Source organism: Macrobrachium nipponense, chromosome 25, assembly GCF_015104395.2.
Source record: "Macrobrachium nipponense isolate FS-2020 chromosome 25, ASM1510439v2, whole genome shotgun sequence".
Lineage (NCBI taxonomy): Eukaryota > Metazoa > Arthropoda > Malacostraca > Decapoda > Palaemonidae > Macrobrachium > Macrobrachium nipponense.
The window spans coordinates 53,206,995-53,219,625 of NC_087214.1; positions in this window are offsets into that span (position 1 = coordinate 53,206,995).

Sequence of the window (12,631 nt, forward strand, 5' to 3'; positions counted from 1 at the left end):
ACTGCAAATACACAAATCCTCACTTTCATTCCAGAGATGATAAAGTATTTCTCATGAACCACATTAGCGAAAAGATGCTGACAGAACGCCATAGTTTTTTTTTTTTACTCAAATACATACAATAAATTAAATAGTACAGTAGCAAGTTTGTATATAGTTAGTAAAGAAAGGAAAGAAGACTCAGTTTAAGGGCGTCATCAATGCGGAAATTACATAGCAAAAGCAATAATAATAATAATAATAATAATAATAATAATAATAATAATAATAATAATAATAATAGTAATAATAATAATGATAATAATAATAATAACTTTTTTTCAAAATATAGTATACATTTGAAGATACTCTCTCTCTATCAGGTCACTCAATTTTCCCATTTATCACTTCCTATTTATTCACTCAATAATCATTACAGTAATTAAAATTTCCATCGTAATATTTCCAGGACAATGCAGTCGAAACGTTTCTGTTGCAAAATAGAGAGATATATTTTAAATTTATAATTAACTATTGTCGTCCTTATCTCTTCTTCAGGTTTCCTTTTGCTGTTCTGCTTTCAATGTAGCAATTGCATGAAGGCCGTGAATACTGTGGTAGGATGATCAGGTGGATGCATTCACTTTTATGGAACTATATTTTGTTCTATAATTAACCTCTCCGACTTGAATGGCTCTACACATTCACTAGAAATTCTTTTGTTCTGGAAGATTCTGATAAAAATCATTCATTTTCTGCAGAGGAAACTTCGAGGGCGGATTTATAACGATTAAGATATGTAATTTGTAATGTGACTGATATATTTCGTGCTGCATAAAAAGAAAGCGTGAACAGTCTTCATTTTCCAATTAATTACCGCTCTTCAGGTCACTAATATGAATTTTTATGGGTACGTGCACAGTACGTGCTGAGTCAGCACATACTTATACTGCTTGTTGTTAAAGAACATTTGTGTAACAAAGACGTGCATAATAACAGTGCATTACCGTAAACATTCTCTATCTACCTAATCAAGCTGATTCATTTCAGTACGAATCACAAAATTTTCATTGACGTCACAGAGAGAGAGAGAGAGAGAGAGAGAGAGAGAGAGAGAAGACGAGAGAGAGAGAGAAGAAGAGAGGAAGAGAGATGGAGAGGAGAGAGAGAGAGAGAGAGAGAGAGTTCCTTATTTAGCAAAAAGGCTTACGACATCGCTCTCAGTCTGTTGCGAATTTGGCTTTCCGGAAAGTGGAGAGAGAAAGTAAAACTCTATACAATTACGAAAACGTGCTCTCTCTCTCTCTCTCTCTCTCTCTCTCTCTCTCTCTAGGTCGCCGTTTTCCACGAATTCTTTTTCCGGACCCACCAAGAATAATTTCTATGCTGGGATACACGTTTTCATCCATGCTTTACTCTCTGGGCACAAGCCAAGTGGGTTCATTTTTTTGAAAAGCTTTGCTTCGATTCTAAAGTATTAAAAGGATCATTTCATTACCAAAATTGAAAAGAGTCCGGCTTAGATCTCTTCTGAAGTGGGAAAAGTTGGAAGTGATCACTGATTACTCTCTTTCCAGGGAATGAAATGGGCAAATGAATGATTTAATCACAGATTAACCGGAAAACGATCAAACTTGGTTTGATGATTTGTGCAAACAAATTTAGCATTGATAAACGGGCTGCATTCAACCAACGGGGAGTATTCGTTCTCACCTGGACTACTCAAACTCCGCTGAAGTTTACTGGGATGCAAACAGACTATTGAAGTAATTAGAACTTATTCCTCACAAGCGTCATATTGACCTCACTGGCTGTGATTTAGCGTTTGAAGAATGACATTCTATCCTCAGGTTCATCTCGTCAAAAGCTTTCACAAACCCTTTTAGTAAACATCTGGACATTATATACTACTTTTAAGAAACTCTTTTGAATGATGGTCAGTTATTTAAGAGACGATTAAAAGGCAATTATTGTGTTCATCTTATGCAAGATTCTGCTCTTCGCCAGGTGGCCCAAAGATATAGAATAAAGAGACCATTTCAAGGATACTTAAGAATATAACTTGTGAAGGTTACGACAAACATTTATCATAATAACAGTTAAATGAAATTAAATGAAAATTTAAAGCAATAGAATCTACTGTTATCGAATGCACGGGTTGTTTATCCCTTTGAAATATTTATTCACTGCTCATAATTTCAATATCTCCATCCATACTTAGTGGAAATTAAAAAAAAGCTTCGGAGAAATGAGGGTAACGCTTCTTGCACAGTGACATCGATGACTTTATACACAAGGACTGAAAATTCTATTTCAAGAAATCAGCTCTCTTGAATCAGGTGGCAACAGGATTACAAATGTCACGCACAGAAAATAGCAATTTAGTATCGTTTACTTTTCAGTGTATACCTCTGTCAGAGAGAGAGAGAGAGAGAGAGAGAGAATATGCGCCTGGCTGTGCTCGTGTGTTTGTGTATGCAAGAGAGGAAATAGAAAACAAAAAGACAAAAAATAAAAAAAAACATTGGTATTTATGCACCTGGGTGAGAAGTAATGAGCAGACTTCAATTATACTCAAAACTGCAATAACGCGAATTCTGCTGATGCGGATTTTCCAGCATAAATTTCGGACAGAAACGTACGAACTTCCCACCAGCAAGAGAAAAGTGCGCACCTCATTTTAAAAAAGTATATATATTTTTTTTTCTCTCTAGAAGAAGTAGCCACCTAGAAATTTTGAGTTTCTTTTCCCGGACTTCCCAAAACTCTTAAATTCTTCCCGGGTACAAAGTCTAATTAAGTGAAAGTGGTTTACTCAGCTTTCTCTTTTATTTTTCCTTTTTCTCTTATCATTATAATATTATACGATACGAGTTATAACTCACATTCTCTGTTGTACTCTTATATTTAAAAAAAAAGGAGTCAGTGTGGCTCTCACAATATATATATTATAAATAATATATATATATATATATATATATATCATATATATATATATATATATATTATAATATAATATATATATTTATAGTAGCTTTAAAGGATAACCACATTTTATTGCGACGCGTTTCGTTGTTTCTTCATAACAACCTTTTCAAGCCTAAAAAAGAGATATTACAGTATTTTAATGGTAGTTACAAGATTATGTAATTATTGGCTGACAAAGCTGAGTAAAAGTAGCAACAATAAGATAATGGTAAAAATCTTTAAAATAAATTGCACCAGCATACTAAAAAAAAAAAATAAAAAAAAAAAAATAAATGATATAAGATCTTTAAAATAAATTACAACCGATATACTAAAAAACAGAATGGTGGGAAAGACAGAGATGGAAAGTTTACACTACAAATGAATGACTGAATGATTTATATTAAAAGCAAGGGATAAGATAAATTGTTAAGGTTAAGATCTGGTTTCCTTAAAAATATTTCTATTGACTCAGAGATTCTCAATAATGACTCTTCTCTAAAAGTACCAAGCACACTAAAATTTTCCAATCTTCTACCTGTATTACATTCCGCTATGTGCTGTAAAATCGGTGATCTGGTTGGCTTGGCCAGCAAGCAACCAGTACGAGGAGACATGCCATAATGTTCGGAAGATCTTGTCCGGACCGACCGTTTTGACTGGCCAATAATAGGTGGCGCTAGTTTATCTTCATGGTTTAACAACGCTTGGATAGTATGGTTGTTGGTAAATATTAACTTGGGGTTAATGTGGGGAAAACTATACTTAAACATATTTCTTAGTTCTCTTGTAACGTATTTAGAACAAGGATCACTTATAAATGGAAATTTTAAAATACATAGTCAGTCTATCAACACTTGGTATATTTATTTTGCTATTTATACTAAGAGAAATATTTAGGAACTTTTTGATTTCTTTATATATTATGTTATTGGGATAGCCATTAATTTTGAAATAGTTTAACAGAAACTTTATTTCTGAGTCAAATGCCTCCCAAGAGCTTGCAGAGAGAATATGCTCTATGTATTAAAGTCTTAATGTTATTTATTTTGAAGTTAAAGAATGTAGCACTTTGGAAATTCATTCCAAGACCGGTAAAAGTAGACTTTCTAAAAATGCTAAAATTTAAGAGCGACTTATTCTTTGCGGTAGTTTTTGTAATGCTTACATCTAAAAAGTTAAGAATATTATTTTCTTCATGTTCCACGGTAAACTGAATACATGGGTGTTTACTATTTAAGTAATCATGGAACCGCTGTACGTGACTTAAATGCCTGAAAACCAAAAATGTGCCGTCAACATACCTGTGACAAACAATTGGTTTAAATTCAAGGGACAATCATCAAACCATCGTTTTTCATGAAAAAGATTTTAACCATTATCTTATTGTTGCTACTTTTACTCAGCTTTGTCAGCCAATAATTACATAATCTTGTAACTACCATTAAAATACTGTAATGTCTCCTTTAGGCTTGAAAATGTTGTTATGAAGAAACAACGAAAGCGCGTCGCAATAAAATGTGGTCTCTCTTAACCTACGCTCTTCTTTTCCTACTGAGATTGAGATTTCCAAAATTTCATCTGTCTACTTTCACTATATATATATATATATATATATATATATATACTATATATATATATATTCTATATATATATACAAATATATATTGCGAGAACCACATCGACTCGTTTTTTTTTTTTTTTTTTTTTTAAGACATTGCTGGTTTTCATATAGATAGTATTACACCTACTTAATATAATAGTACAACAAAGAATGTGAGTTATAACTCTTATCGTATTGCTATCATTTAGATAGCGATAATACCTACTTAATATAAGATTCACGCAGAGAGAGAGAGAGAGAGAGAGAGAGAGAGAGAGAGAGAGAGAGAGAGAGAGAGAGAAAGAGGATATTTTATATCTGAGAGCTGCTGCTGATCCTTAATGGCCAAAGTTTGGGGAAAGTTAGATCCAGCTGATCTGACCGAGGAACAAACCGAAGAGAGTGTGAAGGTGGCAATGTTAATCTGCGATGCTATTATTATTATTATTATTATTATTATTATTCACATGGATTTTATTTCCCTCCACGACGGACTGTACTTCTGGTCAGTTCATTTCTGACATTGATGATCGTCCTGGAATTGTGTCAATAAGTGTATTAAAATTCTTGAATCTCAAGGAAACACGAGAATTCTTTGCAATTTTCAATCATTACGCATAGGTTCTTCATTTTGAATGACCTGATGAATTGTAAATCATTATTCTGATGACAAAATTACATGTGCCCAAAATTTCTGATAAACACAGACATAAAAAAGATGGCCGTCGTTATTTATTGACATAAATGGAATCTCATGTCTAGGTTCACACTGACAAATCAAAACAAACTCATGGAAATAAATAAGTGACGCCTCATCCCAAGAGACATTTTTTTTCTTCAGTTGTTTCTCACTAATGTGAAACTCGCTCTACAACCACACACACCCCTCCCTCTCTCTCTCTCTCTCTCTCTCTCTCTCTCTCTCTCTTTCTCTCTCTCAACCCAAACCCTGCCCAAGCAAACGGGAATTCGTCGTCGTTCCGAATCAGTTTTTGCTTTCGGCTTCTATGGCCATGGGGCTTGAGTGTTATACCGGATTTCTTTTTCTCTTCTAGTTTCTCCCCTCATGTTTTTCATTCATTTCCGGGAAAAAAATCTCTGCTCGTTCTCTCTCTCTCTCTCTCTCTCTCTCTCTCTCTCTCTCTCTCTCTCTCTCACTATTACACACACACACACATATATGTGTGTGTTTGTGTGTAGATATATATCAGTATCCTCCCTTTCTCTCTCTCTCTCATTTTGGTTACATTTTTAATTTTCTGGAAAAAAAGCTTCATTGTAGTGTAATTTCATCAAAATGACAAAATCATATTTTTATCTTTGAATATGTCCATGTTTAACAACTTAAGACTGAAACTGTTTCACGGCAGGTATCGCCCAACGCTAACAATTAATTACAACTCTTATTGACTCTTAAATTTCCAATGAGCTGTTAGTGCACCTGCAGGTTCTCTTCTCAAACACTTCACCTCCTTTCCTCGTATTTCTGTTATTCATAGAGCTCATCTGTTCGTGCTTTTCATCGTTCAACGACAATATTTCATAAAACCAAGTCAAATAAAAACTCGTATTACTGGATTTCACGGTCGGTCGAGATTCAGCTGGTCTTGTGGTACCACTTGTTCTCGCCTTGGGGCAGCCACTAATTCTAACAGAGGATTCACCAAGACTTTATGGCATTAGTTCTGTCTACATGTCGGGCACACATAAAACCTTGTCATATTTAGAAATGTGTTCCAGGTCTTTATTCTCGAAGGGTTTTCCATCATCAAAAACGACAGATTATTCTGGGAAAAGTCTTATTTTATGTGTGTGGTCCCTTTTCCATTTTCTAGATAGAATATGATTGCCTCCCTACTTTACCACCACTTCTACCTACGACTTAGTAAGGCAGAATCATTCATAAATAACCCTAATCAAACATCTCTTTCTCATTCATCAATCAATAAAAGCCTGTGGCTATTTGTCAAGAGTTTTCTCGGCAGCTTTCCTCTCACTCCTGCTCATAATTCATTGCAACGGTGTCCATTATCATTATTCCTGAGGGCTGATAATTAACCCCGACGGATGCCGCAAAGCAAGACAAATCGTTGTGAAATTATTCATTTCCTGATTTACTGATACACACCCGATGCAGAGCCTTAATTAAAGCCAAGGGGCATTCACCAAAGGACGAGTGTTTCCCTGAGTGAGGTTTGTAGCATCCATTCTCTGGACCTTGGTGGCACCTACGGTCACTCTGGGCCGTTCAGCGCTTCCGCAGAGCAAAGAGGGAGTTGGAGTGGATGGACGGTTAGATAAAGAGATCCACAAAGTGAGAGAAATCAACTACAAGCATCTACAGATGCAATTGGGAGAAAACCCCAGTTATACTAAACAGTAATGGAGTGGTCAGGCAACGAGAGTGAAGAAAGGAAGCGGGAACTGAAGTAAAGCACAAGGCTAAAAAAGTGGGTATATGTATTTACGGCCAGAAAAGGACACTACGGATGGATTAAAATCAATAACTCTACCCCGTCCTATTCCCCCCCCCCCCCCTCTTTCCATGTAACTGAAGAACGAAATGGAAAATGTCCAAACAAACACAATAAAATCTTCCTGACTTCGGGAAAGAAAGTAAAACGAAAGAAAGCCTCTGTCGCGTTTAATTTCCTTGGTTCAAATAAACATCGAGAAAACCGTAAAAGAAATGTACAATAAAAGTTAGACCTCTCAATTTAGAGCGATTGTGATCTCAGAAATAAAACATCAGAGGCATAAACTAATAAACATCATATCTTTTATGATTACCACATGATTCGTTCTTACTTGGATAATTAAGGTCAACCAAACTTCGTCTAATCCTTCCGAATTAAAAAAAGTTCAGGGTGATTGGTCATGAATCAAATCGAAGTTAAATCCTCTGGAGGGATTAATATATAACAAATGGTTTAGCGGTTGTATTTGAGGCCGTTAATTTCTAATTCGCTCTACCTCGGAATTAATATCATTTCTAAATTCGCGCTCTACCTCGGAATTAATATATTTTTCATATATGCTTAACCGAAGGGGAATTTTTTCTCGATAATAGATTTGCCTGGACCAGGGCGCGAACCTATGGATCCTTTCAAACCCAGGAACGTCAGTGAAGCTTTACCTACTACACCTCTCGCGGTGGTGTAGTAGGTAAAGCTTCACTGACGTTCCTGGGTTTGAAAGGATCCATAGGTTCGCGCCCTGGTCCAGGCAAATCTATTATCGAGAAAAAATTCCCCTTCGGTTAAGCATATATGAAAATATATTAATTCCGAGGTAGAGCGAATTAGATATTAAAGGACATTGTAGCTCGATATATATATATATATATCTATATATATATTATATATATATATATATATATATATATATATATATATATGTATATATAGATATATATATATATGTGTGTGTGTGTGTGTGTGTGTGTGTGTGTGTGTGTGTGTGTGTGTGGTGTGTGTGTGTGTGTGTGTGTGGTTAAAATGATCTTATTGTCGTAAGACTAAAACATCTAAGAAAGTTCATTACTTTTGTAATCCATAGTAAATCTTATATTTGGGTGTGCACCATTAATAAAATCAAGAAACCTTTTGGCGTCACACTTGGGTTTAAAAAGACGAAGGTATCGTCAAACGTAACTTTTGTAGAACAAGCGGATGGTAACTCAAAGGACAGGTGTCTAAAAAGTGCTCCTCCAGGGAGCACATAAAAAATGCCTGCAAATATGGTCCCTAATGGAGAACCCATAACTAATCCTGAATTGTCCAACACCAGACGACACGTCAATAAATGCAAACCTAATATTCAAATACACAGATTTTGAAATATTGGGACGGGCACACCGAGTGGCAAACTACTGAATATTCCCGGAGTCCTTGTTTATTGAACAACTTGTTTCCTCAATTGAACACTGAACAGTCTTCCTCGATAACTCTTTACCTTCCGTGAGGAGTTTGTTGCCTTTTGTCATCTCTGTTTGTTCCCTAACTTCCATCCTTCCTTCTCTCGATGGTTGGTTCTGTTACAACTAGTTGTAATTTCGTTATTCATAATGTAATAATTTGTATTATTTTTAAAACACTTTTTAACGTTAATTTTATTATTTTTTGCCTTTATAGAAACGTTGAAAATGAAACTTTCGTGTTTTGAAACGTCGCCACAAATGTATTTTAAGGACCACCTGAGATGTACTTCCTCCTTCTATTGTTCGAGTTACTAGTAACCACCATAACTTAGAACGTTACATACATACATACATACATACATACATACACACACACACACACACACACACACACACACACACACACACATATATATATATATATATATAATTATATATATATATATATATATATATATATATATATATATATATATTATAATACCACACTCTCTCGCGCGTCTTCTATTCTTTCTATTCTTTATGTACATACAATCAAATCATCAAAAAATTCTGACTAATCTCATCATTACATCCATGAAAATATTAACGAGCAAAGAAAATACGCTTATACATTTTTCGTCCTCCTTCCTACATAAAATCAGTCACACTCTCATTGATACATTCTAACATATATACTTGTTTCCATCGTAAAATGTTATAGAATTACTCCCAACTACTTATCTTCTTTGCCATGTATCCTTAACGCCTTACAAGCAAGTTGGAGCTCTATCAAGTGTATCATAAATTTTTCTGGGTCAAAGTATGTCATATACAGTTTTCCCTTCGCATTCCTACTTTATGGAATTTCTTCACGATAAATACTTAATCCACACATATCCCCCTTTGCTGAGTAACATTGTTCTTGGCTCTAAAAAATTCATCCAAATCTGGCCCTCAGAATCCCTCGGATGATCCCAATAGATTTATGGTTACTTTTCTTTTCATGGACATTATGTAGACGTGACAGCTTCCCGGATGTGCGTCTAACTTACTGAAATCATTATTGACACAACAGGTTCTCAAATGATCTCCATCAATAAGATTTATAAAAAATAGAGGAGGGTTTGTTCATGATCCCCTTTTGCTGATACGTTTATTTTACGTCAGAGAGAGAAGAGAGAGAGAGAGAGAGAGAGAGAGAGAGAGAGAGAGAGGAGAGAAGAGAGAGAGAGAGACAAATGGAAAGTAAATATGAAATAGAGTACTGAATTTTACTCGTCAGTAAAAAAATACTTCCAAATGCAGTTACTGGAACAAAAGACAATTGTCAAGTGTTTCAGCAAATACGTAAAGTGTTTTCAAGAAGAGAGTTTATTAAAGAAATTGTCATTCCAAATCTGTTATAAAACACAAGAAAATTTTCATTCTTAATTGAATGATATTCTTAATCACCCTTTCATTTCCTGAGTAATTGCTACAATGTATCATTACACTTTGACTCTCGTATCACGATAATGACTTCATCAAAAGACATTGCACCAAATTCGTTGAGATCTGAAGGAAATAAATTTCATTTCATTGCCTCAATCTTTTTGTAATTAACTGGATCATTGTACTTCCATTACAGCTGTTGTCGGCAGCTGAGTGAGACTTACTTTCGAATTATCCTCACCTATTATATTTTGGTTGATTTTATGTCGGTGTCGGTGTATGAATGAGTCATTGTGAAGAAACAGTGAATGAATGAAGTGAGGAAATTCTAAATTATCTGAATGAGTTCACTGTTCTGAAGATTAGCTTTCTTGTCTTAGTGATGATTCGCTTTAAATACCTTATAATTGGAGAGTGCTTATCATTTAAGACTCTCGAGAAAGCAGATTTCATACAGGAATAGCTTACACACAGAAAGAGAGAGAGAGAGAGAGAGAGAGAGAGAGAGAGAGAGAGAGAGAGAGAGAAGAGAGAGAGAGAGAGAGAGAGAGAGAGAGAGAGAGAGTGTGTGTTTCTAACTTAACAGTCACCAAGAACAATAAGCCTGGAACCTCTTTTTGCCAGAGTACAAAATTAAATAAATAATCAAATAAATAAATAAATAGAGTAAAGGCATCAGTAGGTTTATTGCATTAACCCAAAGACACTCGTTGATCCCAGTTGGTTAAAGAAAGAAAGAAAAAAACGGTCTACTGCCGAGCTGAACTTAATGCACAGACATAACATCACAAGTAGTATTTGTCGAAATTTGATGCATAATGAAAGTTTCCCACCAGAATTAAGGACTGTCTCAAAAATGTAGTTTTAATTAATTCAATACAATTAATAGTTGCATCTTGATTTTTGTAATAAAATTCCAAAAAACGTCTTGATTTTTTTAATAAAATACCAACAACGATTAACAAAATCTCCATTTCATTCTCGTGCTCTTCCTAACAAAATAAAAGAAAACAGAAAAATTAGGCCCATGATGAAGACTCATGTAAGCACTGAATACACAACTGGAATCGCCTACTTGATTCCTACAACAATTAGGAATTTGAAAGCAACATCTAAATTAAAATCTAATAAAAAAACACTTTTATTAAAAGAAACTTCCGACTTGGAGTAAAGAACATAGGTGAAAAGCTCTATTTTATTTCAAGAATGATGCCGACAGACCTTTAGGAATTCATACAATTCACTATTCTCTGAGAATAAAAAGGAAACGGGTGGTACACAGTAAAGCAATCCTGACTCTAATTTGGTTCTTAACAAGCGTTGAATATTTTATTATTATAAGATTGGGGAGATCAGTTTATGTCTCCATTTATTATACAGTGAATATGAAGTGATATATTGTTCTTGTTCTTGTGTAAGCATTGCATTGACATGAAACCAGGATTTTAGAGAGATTTAAGCATTGAAACTCTGATATAAAGCTTTTGGGAAATAAAGGATATTATTATTATTTTTTTCTTTCTTTCTTTTTTTTTCTTTTTTTTTTTTGCTCTATCACAGTCCTCCAATTCGACTGGGTGGTATTTATAGTATGGGGTTCCGGGTTGCATCCTGCCTCCTTAGGAGTCCATCACTTTTCCTACTATGTGCGCCGTTTCTAGGATCACACTCTTTTGCATGAGACCTGGAGCTACTTCAGTCTCTAGTTTTTCCAGATTCCTTTTCAGGGATCTTGGAATCGTACCTAGTGTTCCTATGATTATGGGTACAATTTCCAATGGCATATTTCATATTCTTCTTATTTCTATTTTCAGGTCTTCATACTTATCCATTTTTTCTTTCGCTCTTTCTCTCCAACTCTGGTGTCCCATGGTATTGCGACATCAATGAGTGATACTTTCTTCTTGATTTTTTCAATTAACGTCACGTCTGGTCTATTTGCACGTATCACCCTATTTGTTCTGATACCATAGTCCCAGAGGATCTTTGCCTGATCGTTTCCTATCACACCCTCAGGTTGGTGCTCGTACCACTTATTACTGCAAGGTAGCTGGTGTTTCTTGCACAGGCTCCAGTGGAGGGCTTTTGCTTGCTATGTGGTTTATGGTTTCATTTTTCGTATTGCACTTCTTACATATGGGAGAGATGTTATTTCCATCAATCGTTCTTCGAACATATGTGGTTCTTAGGGCATGATCTTGTGCCGCGGTTATCATTCCCTCAGTTTCCTTCTTGAGCTCTCCCCTCTGTAGCCGTTGCCATGTTTCACCGCTGGCTAGTTCTTTAGTCCCTCTCATGTATTGTCCGTGCATTGGTTTGTTGTGCCATTCCTCTGATTTGTTTGTCATTCTCCAGTCTCTGTATATTTCTGGTCATTCGTCTACTTTTATTAAGTCCTTCCCATGCACTCTTGAACCATTCGTCTTCACTAGTTTTCAGATATTGCCCCAGTGCTCTGATTTCGATGTTGACGCAGTCCTCTATGCTTAGTAGTCCTCTCCCTCCTTCCTTTCGTGTTATGTATAGTCTGTCCGTATTTGCTCTTGGGTATAGTGCTTTGTGTGTTGTCATATGTTTCCTAGTTTTCTGGTCTATGATGCAGAGCTCTGCCTTCGTCCATTCCACTATTCCTGCACTGTATCTGATTACTGACACTGCCCATGTGTTTATGGCTTTTATCATATTTCCGGGGCGTTGAGTTTTGACTTGAGCATCGCCTTGAGTCTATGCATATATTCTTTCCTGATCGT